Raw genomic sequence first — 26,268 nt, forward strand, 5'->3', positions numbered from 1 at the left:
AAATCTATTATCTTGTTAGATCCACACATGATTTGTGAGCTAGGCCCTATGATTATTTCCATTTTACAGATGAAGAAAATAAGTGCCAGAGAGGTCAAACTACCTAAAATTCCCCAATTAGTGAGTGACAGAGCCACAATTCTAGTGCAGGTAATCTGTGTCCAAAATTCAAATTCTCAGCCCTTTGGCTGTCCTATCTTTGGAGAGGAGGAAGTCTCTGCAAAAATAGGCATCATGGTGATGATCATAATAAGGTTGATCATAAAAAAAAATAGCACACAATAGGCTAAGATTTTCATATGGATGAATTATATTCCATTTAAAGAGACTGACAAGTATACAAGGTACCTGATAAGAAATTTAAATATAGATCATCCATAATTGAATGTTTATATGTCAGGGTGTGGTTGTATACACACATGTACTTTTCTCAAAATCAATAGAAAAATCTTAACTTCGACCAAACTGACAGAGATTTAGGAATTTAAAACTTAACATGTCAAATAAAGAAATTCTGCTAGAATTGGTATGATAGAGGGTGTAGGGAAATCAGGAACTGTGCAGAAATGCACTGTTAGGATAATCAGGCTGAGATCAATATTGTGGCCCAAAATAGGGATAATGACTAGGGTGCCAAGGTGCCTCAGCAGGTTCAGCATGGATTTCAACTCAGGTCATGATCTCAGGGTTGTGAGATTAAGCCTATGGGGCTCTGAGCTGGGCATGGAGCCTGCTTGGTGTTCTCTCTCTCTCTCTCTCTCTCTTTCTCCTCCTGCCCCTACCCCTCTCTCTCCCTCTCTAAAACAAACAAATGAATAAATGATAAATAAATAAAATAAAATAGGAATGATGACCAAGGGATCTGGATTAGGGTGCACACGCTACTCTCCCCATCGGTTACTGAACCTAGGCAGAATCGTCAGCATTGACACAGGCTTGGATCATTTGTCAAGACTGGTACAAGAGCACTTGGGAAAGCCCACTAACTTACTGTGGTACCTTGAGAATTAATTCTCTTACCTGTCCTTCTGTTTACCAGAAGTGAAAAGAAATATTTTGTGGCATTAAATGCCCCCATGAAAACAATGTATAGTATATATAGATACACATATGTTGTTCCCCCTGCAAACAAAAATTCATACGCAAAGATGGAAATAATACAAATGGAATAAGCAAATGTAAACACAGGATTTTGATACAGAATATGGATACATGAAAGAGAAACTGAAACAGAGTCTAAGAATAACAGCTTGGAAAGATACCAGTTATTTCCTTCCTCTAAAGTTTTAGAATCCAGGCTAACATTGAATTAATAACTTTGTCATTGTTGAACACAAAAAAAATGGGAGCTTTTCTACATTTGACTGAAAATCTTTGCATTTCTACCAGTCTGAAATAGAAACTTGCAATTAAATCAATTAAGCAATGAAAATCAAATATTCCATTAAAATCTAATTTTCCTCATATCTGATTGGTTGTAACTCAACTGAGTTGGAAACAGATGAGAGAGGCAAAAAGACTCGAAGTCTGAAACATGGAGACAGGAGAAAGGGAAAATTTTAAATACGTTGATAGAAAATTTAATAAGGGCATTTTATTTTCCTTCTGCTTGTGTAAGTTTAGCCATTAGGGGTTCCCCAAACATAGGATTTCAGAACCTATTCTGCAGATTGAAATGCGAGTAGCAAGATTCCTTTCTTTTCTGTCCTCTTGTTGCAAATGTGTCCTTGAAGTTTCTTTTTCCCCTTAAGGAATTTGAAAAGGCTAGTCCACACTCCTATTCAGAAGAGGCTGTGTGTCTTTGTGCACTCCAGCGGGTCTGGAATTTAGTTGCTATAACCAACAGACAGTCAGATTGGAATCAGACATGTTTGCTGATTCAAGAAGTTACTGTCACCCAACAGATCAAGGAGGGATTTATTCTCCTTAGTAGCAAAATGGAGGTGCTTTCCTTTGGAAATACTGGAAAAGAACAAGCCAACTGACTTAAACACTCTTTTTCACTCTATCTTTAGAGGTGACGATGCAACCTGGCTACTTTTATCACAGCAATCATCCCTTGAAAGGAAGGCTGAACAACCAAGGATGAAAGGGAAAATGACTCCATTGGTTGTTCAAAAAGCAAATTAGTGAGGAGAAGACAATAACTTACAGGGAAGATGCCCTTCCAAGGTTTGCCAGACAGCAGGATGGCTGCCTGAGTCTGAATGAAATGTACTATATTGTATGTGAATTTTAAAAATATAATATGTAAATAGGCAAAAGAAAAGAGAAAGAGAACATCCAGGAACCATAGTGTGCTTCAAATTTTAAACACCAAAGTGCTGTTGGGTCAGTATTTCTGAGAAAGCTTTTTTAAAATTCACTTGTCAAAATCATTTTTAAGGCCTGAACTGTTGGGATCTTCCAGAAGGCTGCTTGTATATTTGATTGCCATAGTCAGTCCCAAATAATGTGAATCTGAGAAACTAGAGCCACAGAACCTTTTCCAAGTGTCACTAGGAGTGTGTGTGAAAGAGAAAGGGAAACATTCAATCCAGTGGCCACGCATTAGTTTCCAAAAAATGAGTGATGGGAAAGTTGTGTTTTTAATCCTTAAATTAAAAAAAAATAATAATTTGTAAGGATTTTCTTTGCTTTGCTACTTACATTCCCCCCACCCAAGCATCTGTCTTCTCTGAGCAGTTGGAACAGGTTGGAGGAGGAGGGGGAGAAACAGAGAAAGATAGAAGTTCTTTTGAAAATAAACAACTGCTTTTGAGTTTCTTATCTCTGCCACCCTCTCAACCCAATCCATTTCTTGGTGATATAGATAGTGATTAGGAACACAGGCCCTGGAGCCAGGCTGCCTGGATCTGAATCCCAGATGCTCTGTTTATCAGCTTAGTGACCTTGGGCAAATTACTTAACTACTCTGTGCCTCAGTTTACTGAATTGTAACATGCAAAAGATAAAAATAAAAAAATAAAAATAACAGTATATATGTCCTAGGGTCGTTATAAGAATTAAAAGCATTCTAAGGGCCTCTCATCCATAGCTGAGTATCTATGGCTCTGAATGTACCTGTCAATGCTACATCCACCCTGATAACAATAGTATAACCCCCAATCTCCTTTGCCATTGGATTCATTTGAAAACTGCATAGTGAGGTCATTGACTCCAAGCATCTGATCAGAACAACTGTCAGAAAATTAATGAGAAATAATCATCACTTCTTTTAAAAACACATATACTCAAGTCTTTTTAAGGAGCTTGACTGGGTTAACATCTTTTATGTTTAGAATATAACACATCCAGCTACTGAGCCAAGGAATGGTAACCTTCTTTACTTCAACTTAGCCATTCTCAAGGCAGATCCAGGGCAATGTCATTCTGTTTTAGAATAAACGGAAATAACAATTTATTGTCCAAAAAGTCAGAGGGTGGTGCCACAGAAGTAAGTGAGGAAGTGGGTATTGCTCTGGTGGTAATTCTGAACAAAAAATTAAATTATGTCAGGGGAAAGCCCATCTGTTCCATTGAGTAATCCCCAGGAGCTGTTCTGATGAGAAGTAAACCCTGTCTGAGGAACTCATGCTTCCGTGTACCACGCTGTTACCAGATCTGAAGAGGATCCTTCCATTCTGACAGAAGGAGACCACATCTTGCCCTCCTCCTCCCCTTCTGAGGGAGACAGTTGGGCTCTGTCCAGCCTGCCCTGCCCACCTGGAATCTTCCAGGCCTTTTGGTCACAATACTGCTTTAGAAAAGTCTGTGTGAAGGAGGGGGCTCTGGTATTTAACTCCATCCATCAATGTCAATCCCTCTTTCCCCTCTACCCCAACAGCTTGGTACATTTACCTAAAAGCTGAATAGCCTAAATGGATGGATTTTGTGCTGGTCTCATTAGAAAGGGAAATTAGCCAGGCACTGTTTTCAGCTGTGCAGAAGGCATGCTGATCCTGAAAGCTTATTCCAACCCCCGCCCCCAATCTTTTCTTCATCACATATGATGTCCATGATCCCTTTAACATTTCTTAAAGGTTTCATTATCTACTACTCTAGCTTATAATGAACACAGAGCTCCTGGTTCCCAACTCCTCTCATTGCCTCACACAAAACTGGACCCAGACCTGGGCACTATGTGAGAGTCAAATGAGCTTAAAGTGCTTTCATGCTCCTCTATACCTGTTAATAAACTCAGAGTTTACTTTTGAAAATCAGCATTATTTACTGACATGGTATCCAGTTTTTCAGTTCCTGCTTGCCCCTCTAGCCCAATTCACACCAGCCCTGTGTTCCTGCCACACCAGTCCACTATCAGCTCTTGGGGGGCTTCAGAGTCCCTGACCCCCAGTCTAGTGCTCATACTATTTCGTGTGTCTGAAATGTTCTTCCCTGCTCTTCACGGAGTTAATTCTCCCATCTTTTGCTTTCTCCTCATGACTCACTTCCTCAGAGAAAACTCTGATCCCATCAAGTGTGGTTAGCTTCCTTGAATATGTTTCCTAAAATCATGTTTCTGTCTCTCAAAGCATTTTTCCTCAGCTTGTTTTTGTTTTTGTTGTTGTTGTTGCTTATCTGATTGTCTAGTTTCTCTACTAGACTGTAGTTCTGTTCCATGGAGCAGGAACCATATCTCATTCATACACTCACTCATTCACTATTAACTTACCATCACACCAGCACCTATCATAGTGTTTGGCAACAAGTCAGTGTTTACTAAGTATTCGTCAAATGAATATCTTGATACTGCAAGGAGCTATGGTATTAGGATGTTTAAATTTATAATTCTCCTATTTCTTTATCAGTTTAATCTCCTTAAAGACAGTACAAGAAGAAATCTCAGTCCTGTACACAACAAACATTAATGGAACATGCAGGTCATCTTACATGCCTAAAGCAGCAAACTCTACCACCGCAAATAAACATTGCAAGGCTATTATGCCCGTGGATTCTGTACAATGTTCACATGCCCCTCCACCTTACTTCATGGAGGATAGAGGGATAAGAGTCTGTCTTTGGATCTTAATAATCTCAGTGGCATTCAGCTTTAGCTAAATATAGTGGATTTTTAACCAGGGCTTTCTTTTTTTTTTCCATAAGTTTTTAATTCCAGTTAGTTAACATACAGCGTTACAATAATTTCAGATGTACAATATAGCTGCTTAATACTTCCATACACTGTCAGGTGCTCATCATAACAAGTGCACTCCTTAATCCCCATCACCTATTTAACCCATACCCCAACCCACCTCCCCTCTGGTGACCATCAATTTGTTCTCTACAATTAACAATCAGTTTCTTGTCTATCCAGGGCTTTCTAACCACAGACCACTATGAGAGGCTTCAGAGAATCACAATAAAAATTTTATGAAAGGATTATAATTCTTGAAAATAATGCTAAGTGTGACAATCGAAATTTCCTGTTGAACTAAAAAGAAATACTGTATTTTCTTGGCTCTGCTTAATGTATACTTCAGTATATATGCAGTTGAAACTTTAGGACTTTATCAAGTTCTGATTAATCATACAGCTATCCCAGGCTGTTTGGTGCAAGTGGACAAAGGATTTTGTCACCTTGCCTAACATGTTCATTTAAGATAGCTTTCCACTAACAAGGACCTAGAGATACTTTCTAGGGCACTTGAGAATTTTAATTAATAAGTAATAAACTGAAGCAATTTATTTCAGGTATTATATCATGCTTTTTCTCCCCAAGAAATTCCCAACATAGCACTTCAGTGAATGAACAATCAGACAGCAATCACCACTGAGGGTGCTTTGTGGGCCTTGCTTGAAGGAGTTTTGCCCCAATCTCCTCCTGTTTCTTTACCAATGGCCCGGAAGTCAAACCCTACTTGGCAGCCTTCACTTTAAAACCGGCTCCCCAGAGGTTGCTATCAGTAGTTCCAATGAAGAACAAGCTAGGGATCTTTCAAATTTCATAGAAATAAACATTTTGCATTTCAAAAAAAGGTACACAATATGGTAGGTTTGTGTGACCATTAACTTGTACAAAATTAATGACTGGCCTTTAGGTAAGATAGATAGGTAGACAGATAGATGAAAAAACCTGAGCACTCATATTTTATGTGTTAAGTTAGATATTATTTATATCTATAGCTTCACAGAGAGAGATTTAATTCTTACAGCCAGATAAAATAATCTGTAAACTTATGTTCTGCTTATGAATTCATTTATTGGCTTATTATAAAAGATACACATTTATGCATACATTTGTTTATTGCTTACAGATAGATTAGACTGATAAACAGATAGATAAAATAGTCCATAACCTTACATTTTGCTTCCAGGTTGCATATTTCTTACATGTTTATTGGGTTTTTCTCAAGGGAATATGAGCAGATTGAGAGCAGCAATCTTGTCTTTCTTGCTCACCGTCTCATTCCCGGGGCCTGGAAAAGTGCCTGGCACATGGTGAACACTGTTTGTTGAATTAATAAGCACTTTATACTCTGTCACATATAATTGCACATGCATTACCAGACAAGGAGTTCCCCACCTAACCATTTATACTGCACCTCATGGGTGGTTCAAGGGATTTTTATAGGCAATTTTGGTCATGCTTAATATTTCTTCTCCATGGTGACAGTGACTTTAAACTCTTTTCCTCCAAACAGAGCAACTCCACTATATCAAGAGGTTATTCATTGTGTAGAAATTACTAGGATCGGCAGGAGTGTTCTTGTTTGGCATGGTGTCTCGAGTATTATCACTGTGTCAAAGATCAGCCACTCTACAGCAGACAGCCAGGCTACAGATCAGCTTAAGGCTACTAACAAGTGCTTGCACACAAGCCCGGGTGTGTAAAGCTTTGTGCGTAATGAGGTTACACTTTCTCCTGCCCTGAAATGGTTGTAGACATAAACTGACCACCACTTAACCAAAATAGCAAGTGATTCCTGACTCCTTGGTGAAACAAGAACATTTGTACTAATATCCTAATTCTGAAAGGCAAGAGTTGTGAGGGGCTCTGGCAGTAATGTAAATCAGAACCGAGGGAATCTAGCACCATAATAAAATTGATGCTGGGTGCAATATGCTTCAGGAGAAGAGCAAACCAGCAGTGTGCACCGTTGCCTGTCACTTGTAGCTAGGTACTTACACTGCACCATATGCTGGTTTCTTTAAGTAACCCATTACACAGAAATTAAATATCTTGTGACAGATTGTTTTGACAGTGGAAAAAAAAGAAAGCGGGAGAGAGTGGGAGAGATTTAATTTTTTTAAAAAAATGCATTTGACTGAAGGCAAAACGTTAGGTAGATGTTAATTTAACAGATGTCTAGTTTTGCATCATCAGCCTGAAACGGGCAATTTCTGGCAAGTCTTCTCACCACATCGCAACACAAAATCCTCTCAATTCCACATGGATATGCCTTTCACAACCTTCCAAGTGAGCCATTTTCATTCAAAGGAAAACGCCTGAAATTACTCAGGGAAGATGCTAACACCTGGCAATAGTTTTGAAGGAGGAGTCTGTGAATGCATGGAGGTATAATGGAACAAAAGTCAGCTCACAGCAACTTTTTAGTGGAGAGAGAAAGCAGGAAGAAATGTATTCACACTGCAAAAAACAGCTAACGCATCACAAAGTTACTGTGTGTGGAAAAGTAACTCCCCCCGCCCCCGTTAACTGGTAACTGGTTCTTTTTGCAATATATTACACATACACATCAGATCTAATTTGCCATTATTGTGAAGTTGTCTGAAAAAGAAAGTCATTTTTTGAAAAAAAGACGCCTTAAGACTTCACTGCTCCAAGAATGCTTCTTTGCAAAAAATCCTTGCCCTCCAGGTCTATATATACATATATAATACACAATATATGATGTATAATCTATGTTATACATAAGGTATATATAGAGATAAAGTTAAGAGTTATATAAATTTCTAACGTGTATGTCAGTACCTAAAACTTGACTTGAGTAGCAGTTCATCAGTTGACATAATGCTAAATTTGGTATTCAGCAGATATTTAATTAAACTTAATTAATTTGGATTTTGTCACTTTACTTTCATTTGGGACCCAATACACTTTTGTTTTAGGCCACAGATATCTTCATAAGCTTTGTAAAGTTCAAGTGTACTAGATACGATGCTCATGATTCATAGGGGAAATAATCCTATGTAAGATAAAACAAAGCTCATAGATTTTGGATTGGTGTTATCCTCAGTCTTTTCACACCATAAGATATGTTGATATTCATTCCTTGGTAGAATCCATAAGGTTATTCTAGTATGATTGGCTGAATTGAAATACCACTATAAACACAGTTTCTATTGTGATAAATATTTCTAGAAAGGAGAGTGGAAGGGATAAAAGGAGGGAGGGAGAACGGAAGAGGAGAATCCCACTACAAAGGATAAAGAATTTATTTTTGCAGTTGAAAGGCGGCTCTACAATTCTACAGGATTATTAATTAGCACTCCTTACTTTCATAGTAAAGAACATTTTACAACTAATGTAATAAAACATTTCACTCTCAATAAACTACGAATTCTATTGCTCCTCCCTACCCAATGCACAGATATTTCAAACAATCAAAAATACATTAGATAGCTTGTGTGTGTGTGTGTGGTGTGTGTGTGTGTGTGACCATTTGATTCAGCATTTTTATATTTAGGTATTTAAAGTAAATGGTCTATATCTTGTTTTCTGACAGAATATGGCAAAAAGCCATTTTTAAGGGCTGAGAGAGATTAATGATATGATGGTAACCTTTAGAGAATGAAACAAAATTGGGCTGGTCTCCAAACAATTCAATACAGGGAGGTGGGTGCGTACATGTGTGCATTTGTGCGTGTGTGTGTGTATGTGCGTGCACACGCACCTCTATGACATGTAATAAATACTGAGTTAGAGAACACTGTCCCCAGGTAATTCCATTTTACTTTATAAACATCACAACCATGGGAAGTGGGGAAAATTAGCCCTGCAAATTCAACTAGGTTAAAATTCATATTGGAAAAAAAAAATCCAAAAGGGAGGTAGACAGTTTCCACCAACACACGTTTCCTCTCGTGAGAGCGGTACTAAGTCAAGGACATGATCTGAAATTGAAAAAATTGGTAGGAAAAAAATTTAAACCACTATAGGACTGCAAAAAGAATAAGAAAAAACCTGTCAACACAAAAGATTCCTTTCTTACTCTCTGAAATTCTAATCCAGTAATCATGTCTGCCTTCTAAAGCACCTTTCATCTGACTATCTCCGAGCCCTTTATGGTATTAAACACTCACTGAATCCCTGAGGTGGGTAAAATTATTCTAGTCATTTTACAAATGTATCTTTTCTCTCAAACCTCTCATCCTGGGGAGTGATAAGTCTGGGAATAAAAATCAGGAATCGATGAATGACCAGAGTCCTTATTCCTTTAACCTGTTTTATAATTACTTAGGGGAAAATTCTGTGATTTGCTCTGGGAAAGTGCCCTGATGAATTGAATGTAAGTTTTTGATTTGGTGTAAATTATCTTAATATATGCTAATGTATTCTTGCTTCTATCCTTGTCTCCACCTTTCCCCTCATTCCTTTAATTGGAAGGATTGAAGAATATGTTGGGATACGATAAAACAGAGAAATAGAAGTAATTAAAAGTGCAAAGAGAAAACGAGTTTAGTGGATATTTCCACATCTTTGGTTTCTTACGGAATACTAGAAGAAACTACAAATCAGTTAGTCACGTGACCTTGGGCTAAGTATATAACCTCTCCAGACCTCAGTTTACACAACTGTAAAGAGAAGGTTAAATTATGTAAATTCTAAAGTCCCTGATTGCTCTACTATTTATTGTGTGGCTCCACATTTATAGCCAACATGGTTTCTGTATTTTAGCATGAATCTTTATGATAAAAAAGAAAACTAAGATAAATATTTCCAAATATTAAATGTGGCCGAGAAGCACTTATAATGTCAAAACCATTCTTCTTCCTTCTTATGCCACTGTTCTTAACGGATCCTGAAGAGCAAATAGTCCAATGTGGAGCCCACTGCTAGACAGCTGCTAGTCTACCAAAATAAGTGGATCTCAAGTTGTAGTCCCATTCCAATGACCCTATGCTACTGACTGACATGTTATGAATGTATCAAGTGCAGTCAGTGTGACTGCCCCTTTGAAGGTGAGTTAAGTGGAGCCTCTGTATCCAGATTACCCAGGAGAAGAGGCCAACGTGATGGCTGAGGTGTCCATTATGGGGAAGGGGATAGAAATATGGCTTAAGGGTGTTAAGTTGTAAATTACCACACAGGAATTGACAGAGAGATTAGTTCAGTCTTTGAGTGTGGAACAAAGCCAAGGGACCATGGAATATCAGATGCTTAGTTGTCATTATTTCTGCCTCAAAGAGTGATCCCTCCCTTTCTTAAGCCAAGTCCCTGCCAACATCTCTCCATAAGACACCTAAATCATGAGATTATCAAATGTAGGCACCCATTCATGATCAATCCTACCCATTCCTTCCTAATTTAGGCTTACATCTCAAAGAATATTTACCTTCTGTGCAACCTTCTGTCACTTAACTGTTCAGTTCAGCAGTTAGCAAAGACTTAGTGTTAGTCATCTAGGAGAGTTCTGAGCTAACAGAAGCACGGGGATCCATTTCTCAAATAAGGATTTCCTTTTAGGTCAGGGATTGAAACTTGAACTGTATAAAGTTCACACTGCAAGTTTCCTGGGCAGATCATGATATTTATAGGAGATAATTCCAGAAGACAGTGACTCACAATAGAAGAATTTAAAAAGCCAGGCACTAGCTTCTGATAATAATAATAATAAAAAAAAATAGAGGACATTCCAGGTCTCACTCTACAGCAAATGACACGAATCGTTTAGCTTAGCCCGTGTGGTCTTCAGGTGGTCTATGCTGGACCATGGAGAAGGAGATGAAGATGGAGATGAAGCAAATAGATGCTGGACAAATAATGGGGTTCAGATCTTTGCTTCCCCACTTTCTAACCCACTTATTTTGTTTTTTTTTGTTTTTTTTTTTAAGGATTTTATTTATTTATTCATGATAGTCACAGAGAGAGAGAGAGAGGCAGAGACACAGGCAGAGGGAGAAGCAGGCTCCATGCAGGGAGCCCGACGTGGGATTCGATCCCGAGTCTCCAGGATCGCGCCCTGGGCCAAAGGCAGGCGCCAAACCACTGCGCCACCCAGGGATCCCTCTAACCCACTTATTTTGATAAGTTGTTTAGTTTCTTGTGGTCTTATATTACTCATCTGCAAGATGCTAATAACATTTCTTTTTTCATGCAATTGTTCTGAACACTGAAGGAACAACTTCACATGTAGTAAGTATCAAGTAACTTTTTTTCTAATAATTTTATCACTTGCCAATAATAATTACTACACTTGGAGATCATTCCTACATAACTACCAAGTTTGTTCATTACCAATATTATTGCTGTTGTTGGTATGTACAACCTATCAAGATTACAAGCGTGGTCATAATTTACACATGGAGAGTACAGAAGGGAGTCTTGTCCAGAAGCATGTGCAGCAAATATAATTAAGATTATTGTGCCCAAACTAGGAAGATAAAATACAGTCTTAATGCAGGATATTTAAAGAGGGCTTTAAAAAAAGATTTTATTTATTTCTTCATGAGAGACACAGAGAGAGGCAGAGACATAGGCAGAGGGAGAAGCAGGCTCCATGCAGGAGCCCAATGTGGGACTCGACCCCAGAACTCCGGGATCACGTCCTGAGCCAATGGCAGATGCTCAACTGCTGAGCCACCCAGGAGTCCCAAAGAGGGCTTTTTAAAGATTCAAAAACTTTGGATGCACCCATAAAAGTAGAAAACCATACATATTATGTGAAAGCATGAATCAGATTTTAGTGGAAGTGGGTTTTGTTAATGCCCTTTTATTGTATTTCACGTATAACGCATCACTGAAAAATCATGCATTTTTGAAGATGTAAAAATTAACTATGGTTGTTTTCTTTATCTGTGTAGAATAGCAATTAACCCTTTTAGAAAATATGCTTATCCACCAAGATCATGTTTTCAATGTTGGACCTTCATGGTGCACCAAGTGCTGGAGTGATCTCTTTTAAGAGAAGAGGATCTTTGATCTGTCCTCATATTTATGTCCTATATTTAACTGGCCATTCTCAAAAACCATCAAAGAGATCAGATTGCTTGAATGAAATTATAGAGAAAAAAATGTCAAAATATATGTTAACTCACTTGCCAAAGATTGTAGCTAGCAGTATCACCTATGTCATCTCATGTAAGCTTTAGGACATCCTAAGAATCAAGCACCACCTTCAGTTAATAAAGACATTTACTATACTCAGAGACAGTAAATAGCCAAGCTGCCAAACCTCAGATCAAATCCAGTTTTCTCAGGATCCAAAATCTATGCTCTTCACACAACATGACCATAGCTGCAACCACCTCAATTACTAAACTCCAATAGCATCAATTAGAAAATATTCCCAATAATTTGAAAAGGGGTACAGAACAGTGGCTCTATCATTGTTGGTCATGGCAGACTATATATTTAGATTTTATTATATTGAAAAACAAATATTTATGAAATATGCTTTCACATATGCCTTAAATTATTTGAATAAATATTAATCTTATCACCTGATTATATGTACATTTCTTCATAGCACATTTGGCTGCCTGACTTGTATTTTATGCTATAAATTTATTATTTTTTAAAAATTTTATGTGCTTCTCTAATATCCACTTCAGGAGATGAGGGCAAAACAATGTTTCATTATTATTTCATTATTTCTTGTTCCCCAGTAGGCCTTCAGTCTACATTTGTTTAACGAAAGGATAAATGATGGATAAATGATAAGTGAATGAATGGATATATAGATACATATATATGTATGTGTAAGCATACATGGTTAGACAGGTCTACATACTCTAAAATCCAAAGCCTCATTATATAAAGAGATATAATAGAATGAAACTATCTCTGACAAGTGTCAGGGAAGATCATAAAAAAACCTTCCTTTTACACAATTGCCACTACATATATTCCATTGCAAATATCAATATCTCTAAGCTATAACATGATATTTTAAATGTGCCCCTGGTATTAGTATTCTAAATGGTACCATTGATTTTCATTCTATGTAATAGGATACTTTAAAATACACATCTCAGGAAAACACCATCTTCTAGGCTTTTCCATCATAACATACATAAGTATCACATTCTGTGTTGGCATTCCCTCCTGGGCTCCCTGTCAAGATCCCTAAATGGTGAAACATTTATGTATCTATTCACACTAAAGGGTCAAATATACACAACTATGTGGTAAATTAAGATCTTTGAAGTCCATCCCTCTTCCTAGTACAGAATTACTCCTTAATTCTAAATATTATAAAATATAGTCAACTGTCCAATTGAAATCTGGGAGGGTGTCCTGGGTTGAAGTGAGAATTGTCAGCAAACCATCAGAAGCTAGGAAGAGGCAAAGAAGGATTTTCCCATACAGGTTTCAAAGGGAGCATGGTCCTACTGACACCTTAATTTTGGACTTCTAGACTCCAGAATTGTGAAAAACTAAATTTCTGTTATTTTGATCCACCCAGTTATTTTGCTATGTCCACGCTATGAAACTTACACAATTGGCAATGCACTTTTTGCACAGAAGAAAAAATCCTTTAAGACAATGTTGGGGACTGTTGTTGATAATATGAAATTAGGTCTATTAAATGTTACTTAGTTCAGTAGATTGTATACAAAGATGGCCAAAACAATTATTCCTGTTCCTGTATTCATACCTCTTTGCTATGTGATTTCACTATTCCTCTTAATAGGAAGTAGAGTTTATTTTCCTTCCCCTTGAATTTGGGTTGGTCTTGTGGTTTATTTTAACTGTTAGAATATATCACACATGACACTGGACAACTTCTGGGTTTAGGCCTCAAGAAGCATTTCAGCTTCTGTTTTCACCCCTCTGGAATGTGCTACCAACTATTTAAGGAAGCTCAGGCTACCCTATGGGAGGATGAGATCACTTGGAACACAGACAAACCCTCTTATCTTATGCTTTCTATACAAGAGTTTTTAATCTTGAGTGTGCATTGGAATCACCTAGAGGATTTATTAAAACTTAGGAAACCCACTCCTAGCTTTTGATTCAGTAAACTTGGGACAGTGTCTCAGAATGTTCATTTCCAACTTTCCAGGTGATGCTAATGGTGCTGGTCCAGTGACCCAGTGACCACACTTCTAAAATCACTGGCCCCAGACCAGCCTTCATTTAAGCTTGGAGATTATTCTAGTCATGTGACTGATCCCAGGTAAATCCAGCCAAAGATCTGCTCAGTTGACCTACCAGCTCCTGAGTTAGAGGGTGGTTTGGAACACAGCAAGAAACAACTGGGACACCAAGTTATTCTGGCACTTTGTGTGGCTGGCTCCTCACTCATTGCTGGTATTATAACATCTTTTAAATTTTCACTGCAAAGCCATTTGTAGGTAACAGAAAGGAAACTAGAGAATATAATGAGAGGCAATGATGAAGTTGTTGCTTGGATGAGAACAAAAGAGAAATGACCTTATAGGTAAAGGCAATGAAAAACATATGCAGACAATTAATTACATTTTTCCTGTTTGACAATGACCCAGAGACATTTTTCTCAAACTTTAAGGTGTTAAGAATCCCTTGAGAAGCTCACTAACATTCAGTTTGCAGAGCTTGACTTCTCAGAGATTTAGTGGAGGCAGATAGGGAAAGGACACAGTAATCTGTATTTTTAAAACAACTATCCTCATTCCTGGTGGTTCTTATTCAAATGGTTTAGAGGTCCACAGATGCCAAGGAAAGAGCTAATGGTAAGCTCTTGGGGGCCAGACAACATTTATAAACCCCCACAGACTTCACATATAGAAAAGCTCTTGAAAAATGTGTTAAAAACACCTGGCTGGTTGGGAACATCTTCTCTTCAAATATGAAGAACACTCTTCATGACTGATTTCTTTTAGTTGTATTTATAATCACTTCCTTTCTTTCTTCTCTATTTGGCTTTTATGAGATGATGTAAAAAACCCTCTGGTGAGAGAGTTTAAGGGATTCTGGCTCAATTTATGCACTGTTAGTAAATCCTTGTCTCTAGTGCTAGGTCATCCCACCCCATGCCAAACCCCCTACTGTCACTCTCCCTAAATACAACTTGCCCACTTCCCAGAGCACTTCGAGACCGAGTGGGCACACTGAATATACAGAGTGACCAGTGAGTAATGTGGGATTATTCCAGAATCCCAACTTTTCCTCTCCCACCAATCCAGGATAGCAATCATCAAAAGTAATTCCAATATATATTTCACAGCATGTGATTATATGCTACATATGACTGTGATCCTGTTCCTCAAATTATTGATTTATATATCAGTCATCTAAAATCAACATAATTTCAAAATATTTTGCTAATGGACAGGCTTTCAGAGAAAACATACTAATGTTGCTCACAACCTTCGGAGAGATGAAATGGAAGCCATTATATCTTTAGTTTCAACTTTACTTTAAATGTCTTTAGTAGTTTGCAGTCTTGTTTCACAAGAACATATAAATCGATTTGAATTATGGTCAAATTTCAATGTAGATATATTGATTCTAGAAGCCAATCTTACTATTTACATAACTAAATTTTGATGTTGTGTATGTGTGTTGATTAAAATTCCTGCTGCTCTAAAACACAGAGATTTTTCAGTTTAAAAAGTAATTTTTAAAGTTTTCAATTTACCCTAAACCCTCCTCCCTGCAAACACCTCACCCTCTGGAAAAAAAAAAAAAAAGTCTTACTTATAAAAGGCCCCCTGTGGCATTTAATGAGTTACCCATCATTAACTCCACAGGATACAGTCAATAAATTTAATATGTGTGTACTTAAATGAAAGATCTGACAGCCATGAATTGTAAATAGGAATTTGGTATAAACTGAGATTTTTATGAGTAAAAAAATAAGAACAACATCATTGGAACTTACATTAACAATAAATTCTTCCTGGCTACTTCCTTCTTTCAGTTTTTATTAGGAGACGGAATTGATGCTTAAGGGCATTTAGGGATAAGATGGGAACAACTTACCATAATATTAGAAACTCTCCAGTGAGATCATTTTAGTTTAGTATCTATCCCCTTTTCCATCTTATTCATAAGTGGGTGAAAATAGTACTGCTCCCTGTTCTGGGCCATTCACCCTTCTATTTAGAAAACTTCTTAAGGAGGGCAAGAATTAATAGAGAAATCTAACTTTATTTTGTATTTAGGAGGCAATGGGGGCCAGGGAAGTAACTTTTATGAATTATCTACCATGAGTCAAAGTACCAAGTGAGGCACTTTATTTAAGTAATCCTATTTAATTCTTCAAAGCCTCAGTTTTCATATATTTTTAAGAGATCCATAATTCCTGTATTATAAACTGAGGCTTAGAAGTTTTAAATCCCCTACCCAAAGTCACACAAGCTAACAAATTTTAGAACTAGTGTCACTCTACTTGACTCTAAAAATGACTCCTCTACATCAAAATATTTAGCTCTTTATTCAGGGTGGGCACATTTTTTTTTTTTTCTGCAAAGGGCCAGAGAGTAAATACTTTTAGTCTTTGAGGGCCATATGGTCTCTGTTGCAACTACTTAACTCTGCTATTGTAGCTGAAAGCAGCCATAGGCAGTTACATAAATGAATAAGCATGGTTGTGTTCCAATCAAACTTTTTTTTCAATGGACATTGAAATTTGAATTTCATTTAATTTTCATGTGTCATGAAATATCATCCTTCTTACATCTTTTTCAACTATTTAAAAAATGTAAAAGCCATTTTTAGTTTATAGACATAGAAAACCAATTGGCTGGCTAAATTTGGTCCAGAGGCCACAGTTGCAAACCCTTCCTTCAATTCCCTAAGCCATGTGGAGGTCAGGGGCTACATTTTTTGATTTTCTGACTCCTGTGAGTACTTCCTCATAGTGCCTAAAGCAGAGTAGGCTCTTGCTTAACACTTGGTGATTGGATTGAAAGTGTGGTTCTCAATGGCCTCATTTTTATCTTTTCAACTGAACATTCCCTGCTCTCTTTTTACTTGAGCTTAAATTTACTCCATTGCTGTAATTTCAAATTTTTTTCCAAGAAAAATAAAAGTTGTATCATTTAAAGTTACTGTACCTTAACAAATGCACCTAAAGTGGCACTGTTTTTGCATGCATGAAAGCTCAAAGCCTCAACAACTCCCATGAGCGATTAATCTTCTAACACTAATTAGATATTTGCTAATTAGCGTCTGATGTGTGAAATGAAAAAACATTTTGAAGCTGAAATGAATAGGGTCTAGGAAGATAGGGCTGTATTCCAGTTCCCCCTTTTCCATATTATTATCATATTTCATAAATATTAATAAGATCACATGATACCAGCCGCTCTATAAAATTATCTCTCTGAACGAAGGCTTTTGTTTGATATAATAGGGATGTGTCAATATTTTGCATATGGGAGAAAGCATTCAATGAAGGAAAGCATTTTTTCCCTCAATGTTAAAGAGATGTCATATTTCATGAATCACTTTTATGCTCGATCAACCAGTCCTACTTTTTAACCTAGAATACTTCTTCCCATAAGCGAAGGTAGAAAATCTGTCTCCAAATCATCACCTCTCTTCCTTTCTTACACCCTAATCTTATCTTGGTTTAAAAGAAGACTTAATAGAATGGAAAATATCTTAAACCTATGATTCACTGCAATGAAATAATAAAAATCATTATGGAGTGGTCAATTTCAATAAGGAATTTGACTAGTAAAAGAGAGATATTTGAATTTCATTAATTGCATGCATGAAGACAATCCTAAGAAACTTCCTTATGCCATCCTATGTTAAAAAAAGAAAAGAAGAGGAAAAAGAAACTATAGAGAACAGGATAGAGGTTTCAGTGCTTCCAACTCACACACATAGTGTATAATATTCAAGTAATAAATATGAAGTCATGTTGTAGTCATAAAATGTAACATTTTGATTTGGAGTATTTCTCAAGTGAAAGCCTACATTAAACATATTTGGTTCTGAAAGAAAAGACCTATAATAACAAACTATTTCAGTTGGTGTGGGATTTTTTGAAAAACCACTCACCTGTGAATGCTGGTCATATCACAAATTATATCTAATTACAGCATTGATACAGTAATTTGAAATGATAGCTAAGCACAAGTTGACAAAGGTGACATTGAAACATAATGACGATGAGATTATCGTTTTCTTAGGCTGACATTTTGTGATTATAATAATGCTGATCGAGATGATTAAAACCATAATGAAGGGAAAGCTCTAAGAACCAGAACAAAACATACCAAGACTAGAGAGAGGCCAACTATCATTTTGAATCCTACTTCTTCAATAAGAGTTTTCCTGCCAGCATAAAATTAGGTACTTGTGCTAGTCCCAGAGATCTGTGGGAACCTCAGTTGATAGACAATGCTTTCTTTCTTTCTTTCTTTCTTTCTTTCTTTCTTTCTTTCTTTCTTTCTTTCTTTTTTTAAAGATTTTATTTATTTATTCATGAGAGACACAGAGAGATAGAGAAGCAGAGACACAGGCAGAGGGAGAAGCAGGCTCCATGCAGGGAGCCCAATGTGAGACTCGATCCCAGGTCTCCAGGATCATGCCCGGAGCCCAAGGCAGACGCTTAACCGCTGAGCCACCCAGGCGTCCCTATAAACAATGTTTTCTATCTACACACAGAAGTTTCTGCTTTTCAAAGCTGGAATGAGAAGATAGATCATATATGCCAATTTATCCATTTGCACTGGGGATTGTATTCCAATTAGCTTGGAGATTGATTATCAGCTCCCAGATGCAAAACACCAATACACCATCTGCATTGATACTCAGTTATCAGGATCTTCAGCTTAAAATTTGTGATCTCAAGGCTCAGCAGTGTTGCAAACACCAAATGAATAGGAAAAGTCTGGCAGACATTACCCTTTCACTTATGATTAAATGAGAATAAAACTAGACAGCTTTTAATTACCAACAACAGAGAAATGAGTCAAGGGGAATCATACCCAATCAAGACATCACCAGTCAATCCAGCAGGCCTGACAACTGGCTGAACCTGGGAAATGCACAATCTTCTGTATCTTGCTCAAACTAGCCTATTTAAATTGTATCAAGTTCAAAGTATCTGATGAGACTTGTAATTCCAGCTGAATTCTGAACCTTATTTCAAAAATGGAGGATAAATACATCTCAATTATTTAAAATTACCTTCCAAACCATACATGTGTTCTCAAACTTGTTTTTCTTTTACCTATGGTGTTTGGTGTCTTAAAGGATCAGAGATTCTTTGATACTCACTTGGAAGCAATTTGCAAGAAAATCTATGCATTAGCTAGGTTAGGTCCAATTGTCCCATTTTGCTGATGAGGCAACTGGGACACAGAGTGACAAGTTTGGACTGTAAATATTGCCTCTTCATGTGAAACTTTCCATTACTTACAGTATCCTACACTCTGAAATATTTGAAAGGTTTTCCTCTTCCATTAAAGTGTCAGCCGACTGTTTGTTTTATAGTTCAGATATCATGGTTTTGTTATTACCACTTATTTTTCTACATATAGAAATATATGTATATATATTTAAATATATATCCAGAAGGTATGTTAAAGTGTGAATTGCTTGATGTCCAATTGTATCCCATTCCTTAGTAATATCTATTTCATTTGTAACCTTCATCCTTATACATTCTATCCTAATGAAACCCATCTGGGTTACAATTACACATTTCCCCAAGGATCACCTATGATTTTAATCTTTGAAACATGCCCAGGAAGATGGAAGAAGACAGAGGTTATGAGAGCTAGTAAGAGCTTATAGAAGTACACACTGAGTGTCAGAGGTAGAACGTGGTGGCCTTTTCATAAGGTCGTGTTTTTTTGTTTTTCAAAAAGAAGAATCATCATCATTCTGAGAAAACCATATTTTTCCTGATGGATGAGGCTCCCATTTCTCTACTCTTGAGTTCAACCTATCCTTAGAACTTTCAATTTTTTATTTCATAAAAAATCTAACTATTGATATAATAATTTGAAATGATAGTTAAGCACACATTGACAGAGGTGATACTAGAAGATGATGATGAGATTGTTATCATCATGTGACTGGCACTGTAATGCATATAACTTACGTACCATCTCATTTATTCCTGACAACATTGCTGCCTACGTTTTACAGATGAAGAAATCTAGCTCATAAAACTTTAAATCATTTCAATCCATTCTCTCAACAGTATTTACTCGGCACATATAGCATGCTGACCTTTGTGATGGGGCTGTGCATGTGATCTTGAGTCAAACAGACAGCTTATAAAGTCTACAGCTAAACCAACTACAGGGGCTGGTCTGAGGTCTTAGGTCAAGTACCTGATGAGTTCTGTTTCTTTCCTAGACCCACGTTAAAATAAAATGTACCCCATATTTCCTAACTCATAGACCTCTGTCCTCTTTCACATTTTATCATTATCATTTTTTATAAATCTAAGGGTTGTGGCAACCCTGAGTCAAGCAAGTCTATTGGCACCATTTTCCCAATGGTATCTGCTTCATATTTTGGTAATTCTTATAATATTTCAAACATTTTCATTATTATTATATTTGTTACAGTGATCTGTAATTAGGGATCTTTGATGTTATTATTATAATTGTTTTGGGGCACCACAAACCATGCCCATATGAGATGGTGAACTTAATACATATTGTGTGTTCTGACTCTTCCACTGACAAGCTCCCTTCTCTCTTTCTCTCTCTCTCCCCTTGGGCTTCCCTATTCCCTAAGACACAATATTGAAATTAGGCTGATTAATAATCTTATGATGGCCTCTAAGTGTTGAAGGAGAAGGAAGAGTCATGCATCTCTCATTTTAAATAGAAAGCTGGAAATGATTAAGCTTAGTGAAGAAGGCACATCAAAAGCCAAGATAGGCCAAAGGCTGGGCCTCTTATGCCAAACAGTTAAGTGATGAATGCAAAGGAAAAACTCTTGAAGGCAATTAAAAGTGCTATTCTAGTGAACACATGAGTGATAAGAAAGTGAAACCGCCTTGTTGCTGATATGCAGAAAGTTTTAGTGGTCTGGATGGAAGATCAAAGCAGCCACAATATGCTCTCAAGACAAAGCTTAATCCAGAGCAAGGCCCTAACTGTCTTTAATTATATACAGGGTGAGGGAGGTAAGGAAGCTGCAGAAGCAAAGCTAGCAGAAGTTTGGGTCATGAGGTTTAAAAGAAGAAGCTGTCTCCATAACATAAAAATGAAAGATGAAGCAGCAAGTACTGATGTAGAAGCTGCAGCAAGTTCTCCAGAAGATGTGGCCAAGATAAGTAATGAAGGTGGCTACACTGAACAACAGATTTTCAATGTAGATGAAACAGCCTTCTTTTGGAAAACGATGCCATCTAGGACTTTCATAGCTAGAGAGAAGTCAGTGCCTGGTTTCAAAGCCTCAAGGGACAGGCTGGCTGTCTTGTTAGGGGCTAAAGTAGTTGGAGATCTTAAGTTGAAGCCAGTGCTCATTTACCATTCAGGAAATTCATGGGCTCTTAAGAATTATACTAAATCTACCCTGCCTGTACTTTACACGGAATAACAAAGTCTGGATGACAGCACATCTGTTTACAATTTAGTTTACTGAATTTTTAAAAAAAACAATTTGTTTATCTGAGAGAGAGACCAAGGGAGTGAGAGAGAGTATGAGCAAGAGGAAGGGGGAGAGGGAATGAGAGAGGGAGAAGCAGACTCCTCAATGAGCAGGGAGCCTAACTCGGGGCTCTATCCCAGGATCTTGGGATCATGACCTGAGTCGAAGACAGATGCTTAACTGACTGAGCCACCATGGCACCCCAGTTTACTGAATCTTTTAAGCCCACTGTTGAGACCTACTTAGAGAAAAAGATTCCTTTGAAAATATTACCACTCATTGACAATGCAATTGGTCACCCAAGAGCTGTGATGGAGGTGTACAATGAGATCAATGTTCTTTTCATGCCTGCTGACACAACATCCATTGTGCACCCCATGGATCAAGGAGAAATTTCAACTTTCAAGTCTTATATTTTTTTAAATATTTTATTCATTTATTCATTAGAGACACACACACACACAGAGAGAGAGAGAGAGAGGCAAAGACACAGGTAGAGGGAGAAGCAGGTTCCATGCAGGGAGCCCCATGTGGGACACGATGTGGGACTCAATCCCTGAACTCCAGGATCACACCCTGAGATGAAAGCAGAGCTTAACCGCTGAGCCATCCAGGCATCCCATCAAGTCTTATTATTTAAGAAATACATTTTGTACGGCTATAGCTGCCATAGTGATTCTTCAGATGGATCTGGGCAAAGTCAATCGAAAACATTTTGGAAAGGATTTCATCATTCTGGATGCATTAAGACCATTTGTTGTTGAAGCCCCGCGGGTGGCTGAGGGTGCCAGGCAGTGTGGTCATGGGTTGCCACACCATGCTGAGCAGAGCATGCTGCTGGCTCCCACTTTAGGGCTGCAGGGTACATAGGTGCCACTGTGCATGGTCGCCCACCCACAGGTGCCTTCATGTGTCGGGATGGTGGCAGTGGGCAGACAAGAGTGGGAGGATGGAGGACCCGTCCCGTGCCTTTGACCTGGTGCTGCTTGAATTCCTGGTGTGCCTGCTCTCCAAAAAGCCGCTCAGATATGAAGCATCGACAACTGAGTTGATTAATGACAAGTTGGAAATAGCTTTTCCAATTATTAATGGGGATCCTAATATGATACTGCAGGCAACTAGGATGACACATCAAAATAAGAAGAAGAAATGGGGCAGCACCAGATCATAATTAAAAACAATACCACAGGGGCCCCTGGTGGCTCAGTCAGTTAAGAATGTGACTGGATTTTGGCTCAGGTCATGATCTCAGGGTTGTGAGGTGGAGCCTCCATGCTGAATGTGGAGCCTGCTTAAGATTCCCTCTTTCCCTCTTCCTCTATGTGCCTCCCCACCCCGCTCAAGTTCTCTCTCTCTCTCTCTCTCTCCCTCCGAAAAAACAAACAAAAAACAACACACAGAACTTAATTTTCTTAGTACTGCTTACCTTTTAAAAAGTCAGAATGGCAATCAGTAAGTGGGGGAGAAGATTGTTTCTGTCTCTTCCTACATTGCCCTTATTCTGCTGATCTCTTTAGCAGGTCTGTTCTACTCAGTCTCTGTGGAAGAAGCCTTGCCACAGGGCTGCACTAGCACAGTCAGCCTGTGCTTTTACAGTCTGCTTAGGCTGATTAAGATGCCATTTTCTGTGTTGTTCCACCTTTGGACGTAGATGGGTGTTAAAATCTTCAGATATAATTAATATAACCAGGGCCAAGATAGTATATATATATATATTAATGATATGTATTGAGTGTCTGTCTCTGAAAGCTCAACCACACAGAAATACTGGAAACCCACTTAATTTGCAGGAAAGGTACTTTGCCTTGCTTCTCTCAGAGGTTTAGGACTATGGGAGGCTTAAGTTGCAGAAGCTTCTTTTATTATACTTTTGTTCTGACTTTGTTTTTTGAAAAGTCTAATTTATAACTACTGCATCAGAAGAAATATTTCAACAAAGTTTCTTATTGAAAATTAATGGTCCCAACCATCACCTGATGACTTTCTCACTCCAGTCATCTAAAAGTTAATCATTAACATTTTAATTGTTTATTTTAGATTCAAAGTATTTGGCAGTCACATGTTAAGGATAACTAAAATAATTCCAGAGGAGCTATGCTAGAATAGTTGTAAAGAAATGCATTTGAGGTAGTGTGATAGAAAACTACAAAAAAATGTAAGTTTCATATACTCGCAAACATTCTGAGTTTGTAAAATTACATTTGTTTCCTTGGCATCAAATGCTTACATGAGTAATAATAAAATGACACTTCCCATTTAAAAAAAATTTGTGTCTCATAGGAAGAGGGCAAAGCATCAATATGAACAGAAGTTTGGAAAAAGTTGATTCCAATCTTCATGGATGACTTTGAGGGGTTCAGGACTTCAGTGGAGGAAGTAACTGCACATATGGTACAAACAGCAAGAGAACTAGAATTAGAAGTGGAGTCTGAGGATGGGACTGAATTGCTGCTGCACTCTCATGATAAAACTTGAACAGATAAGGAGTTGCTTCTCATGAATGAGCAAAGAAAGTGTTTCTTGAGATGGCATCTACTCCTGGTGAAGATGCTGTGGAAATTGTTGAAGTGACAACAAAGCAGTTAGAATATCACATAAACTTAGCTGATAAAGCAGAGGCAGGTTTGAGAGGATTGACTCCAATTTTGAAAGAAGTTCTACTGTGGGTAAAATGTGATCAAACAGCATTACATGCTACAGAGAAATCACTCGTGAAAGGAAGAGTCAATCAATGCAGCAAATTTCATTGTTGTCTTATTTTTAAAAATTGCCACAGACACTCTGACCTTCAGCAACCACCACCCTGATCAGTCAACAACTATCAACATCAACATCAAGGCAAAACCATTCACCAGCAAAAAGACTATGACTTGCTGAAAGCTCAGATGATGGTTAGCATTTTCTAGGAATATTTTTAATTTAAGGTATGCACATTTTTTAGGCATGATGTTATTACACACTTAATAGACTACAATATAGTATAAACATACTTTTATATGCACTAGGAAACCAAAAACTTCATTTGACTTGTTTTATTGTGATATTCACTTTATTTCTACGGTCTAGAACTGAAACCATAATATATCTGAGCTATGCCTGTATTCATGCTGCCCTTGGAGATGCAAAAGAACAGCAAAGAAGGGAACCCGGAACAACATTATTGACTAAATGGACCTAAGAGACATATACAGAACATTCTCTCCAATGATAATACAAAGTGTATTCTTCTCAACTGCACATGGAACATTTTCTAGGACAGACCATGTGTTGGGCCACAAAAGTTGGCAAATCTAACAATGCTAAAATCATACCAACTATCTTCTCTGACTACAATGGCATAAAACTAGAAATCAATAACAAGAGGAAATTAAACAACACCCTCTTGAACAATAAATTAATCAAAGAAGAAATGAAAGGGAAATAAAAATGTTTCTTGAGACAAACGAATAAAAACACAACATACCAGTACTTGTGGAATGTAGCAAAAGCATTTCTAGGAGGGGAGGTCATAGCTAAATGCCTGCATTTAGCCAATTATACCAAATAAACAACCTAAATCTATAACTTAAGGAACCAGAAAAAGAAGAACAAACTGAACCCAATGTTAGCAAAAGAAAGAAAGAATTAAGAATAGAGTAGAAATAAATGAAATAGAAAACAGAAAAGCAATGGAAAAGATTAACCAAACTAAGAGCTGGTACTTTGAAAAGATAAAATTGACAAACCCTTAGGTGGACTAATGAAGAAAAAAAGAGAAAGTGTTCAAATAAATAAAATTATAAATAGAAAAACATTATAGTTGATACCACAAAAATTCAAAGGATTATGAGTCTACTAACAACTATACACCAAAAAGCTGAATAACCTAGGATAAGTAGAAAAATTCTTAGAAACATTAAACTTAGCAAGCTAAGTGAAAAAGAAATAGAAACCTGAATAGGTAAATTGCTACTAGGGAGATTGAATCAGTATTAAAAATCTCCTAATCAAGAAAAACCCAGGACTAGATGGCTTCACTGGTGAGCTTTACCAAATATTTAAAGAAAGTTTAACACCAATATTTATTAGGCCCTTCCAAATAACCCAGCCCCCCTCCCCCCCCCCAAAAAAAACAAAAAAACAAAAAAACTTAAAGAGGAGGAAACACTCCCAAACTCATTTTACAAGGTCAGCATTATCCTGATACCAAAACCAGAAAAAGACACTACTAGAAAACCATATTATATATTATATATCAGGCCAATATCTCTGATAAATATAGATGCAAAAATTCTCAATAAATTATAGAAAACTGAAGTCAGCAGCACATGAAGGGATCATTCACCATAATCAACCAGGATTTGTCCCTGGGATCCAAGAATGGTTTAACATATGCAAATCAATCAGTGTGATACATCACATTAATAGAATGAAAGAAAATCATATGATCACCTCAATAGATGCAGAAAAGAACATTTGACAAAATTCAATATCTATTTGTGATAAAATCTCTTAACAAATTAGCAGAGAAGGAATTTATCCCAATATAATAAAGCCCATATATGGTAGGCCTACAACTAACATCATACTAGGTGGTGAAAGGATGAAAGCTTTTCCTCCACGAT

General features: G+C 37.3%; 1 protein-coding gene and 1 pseudogene across 3 annotated transcripts in view; one reads left to right on the plus strand and one right to left on the minus strand.

The window, feature by feature from the left end:
* Nucleotides 1-26,268, minus strand: part of TENM2 (teneurin transmembrane protein 2) — a 1,508,878-nt gene that overhangs the window by 668,904 nt on the left and 813,706 nt on the right. The gene's annotated exons all lie outside the window — the stretch shown is intronic.
* On the plus strand, nt 23,107-23,345 carry LOC144311993 (phosphatidylinositol N-acetylglucosaminyltransferase subunit Y-like; annotated as a pseudogene).

The sequence above is a fragment of the Canis aureus genome, chromosome 4, assembly GCF_053574225.1.
Source record: "Canis aureus isolate CA01 chromosome 4, VMU_Caureus_v.1.0, whole genome shotgun sequence".
In the NCBI taxonomy this organism is placed as follows: domain Eukaryota; kingdom Metazoa; phylum Chordata; class Mammalia; order Carnivora; family Canidae; genus Canis; species Canis aureus.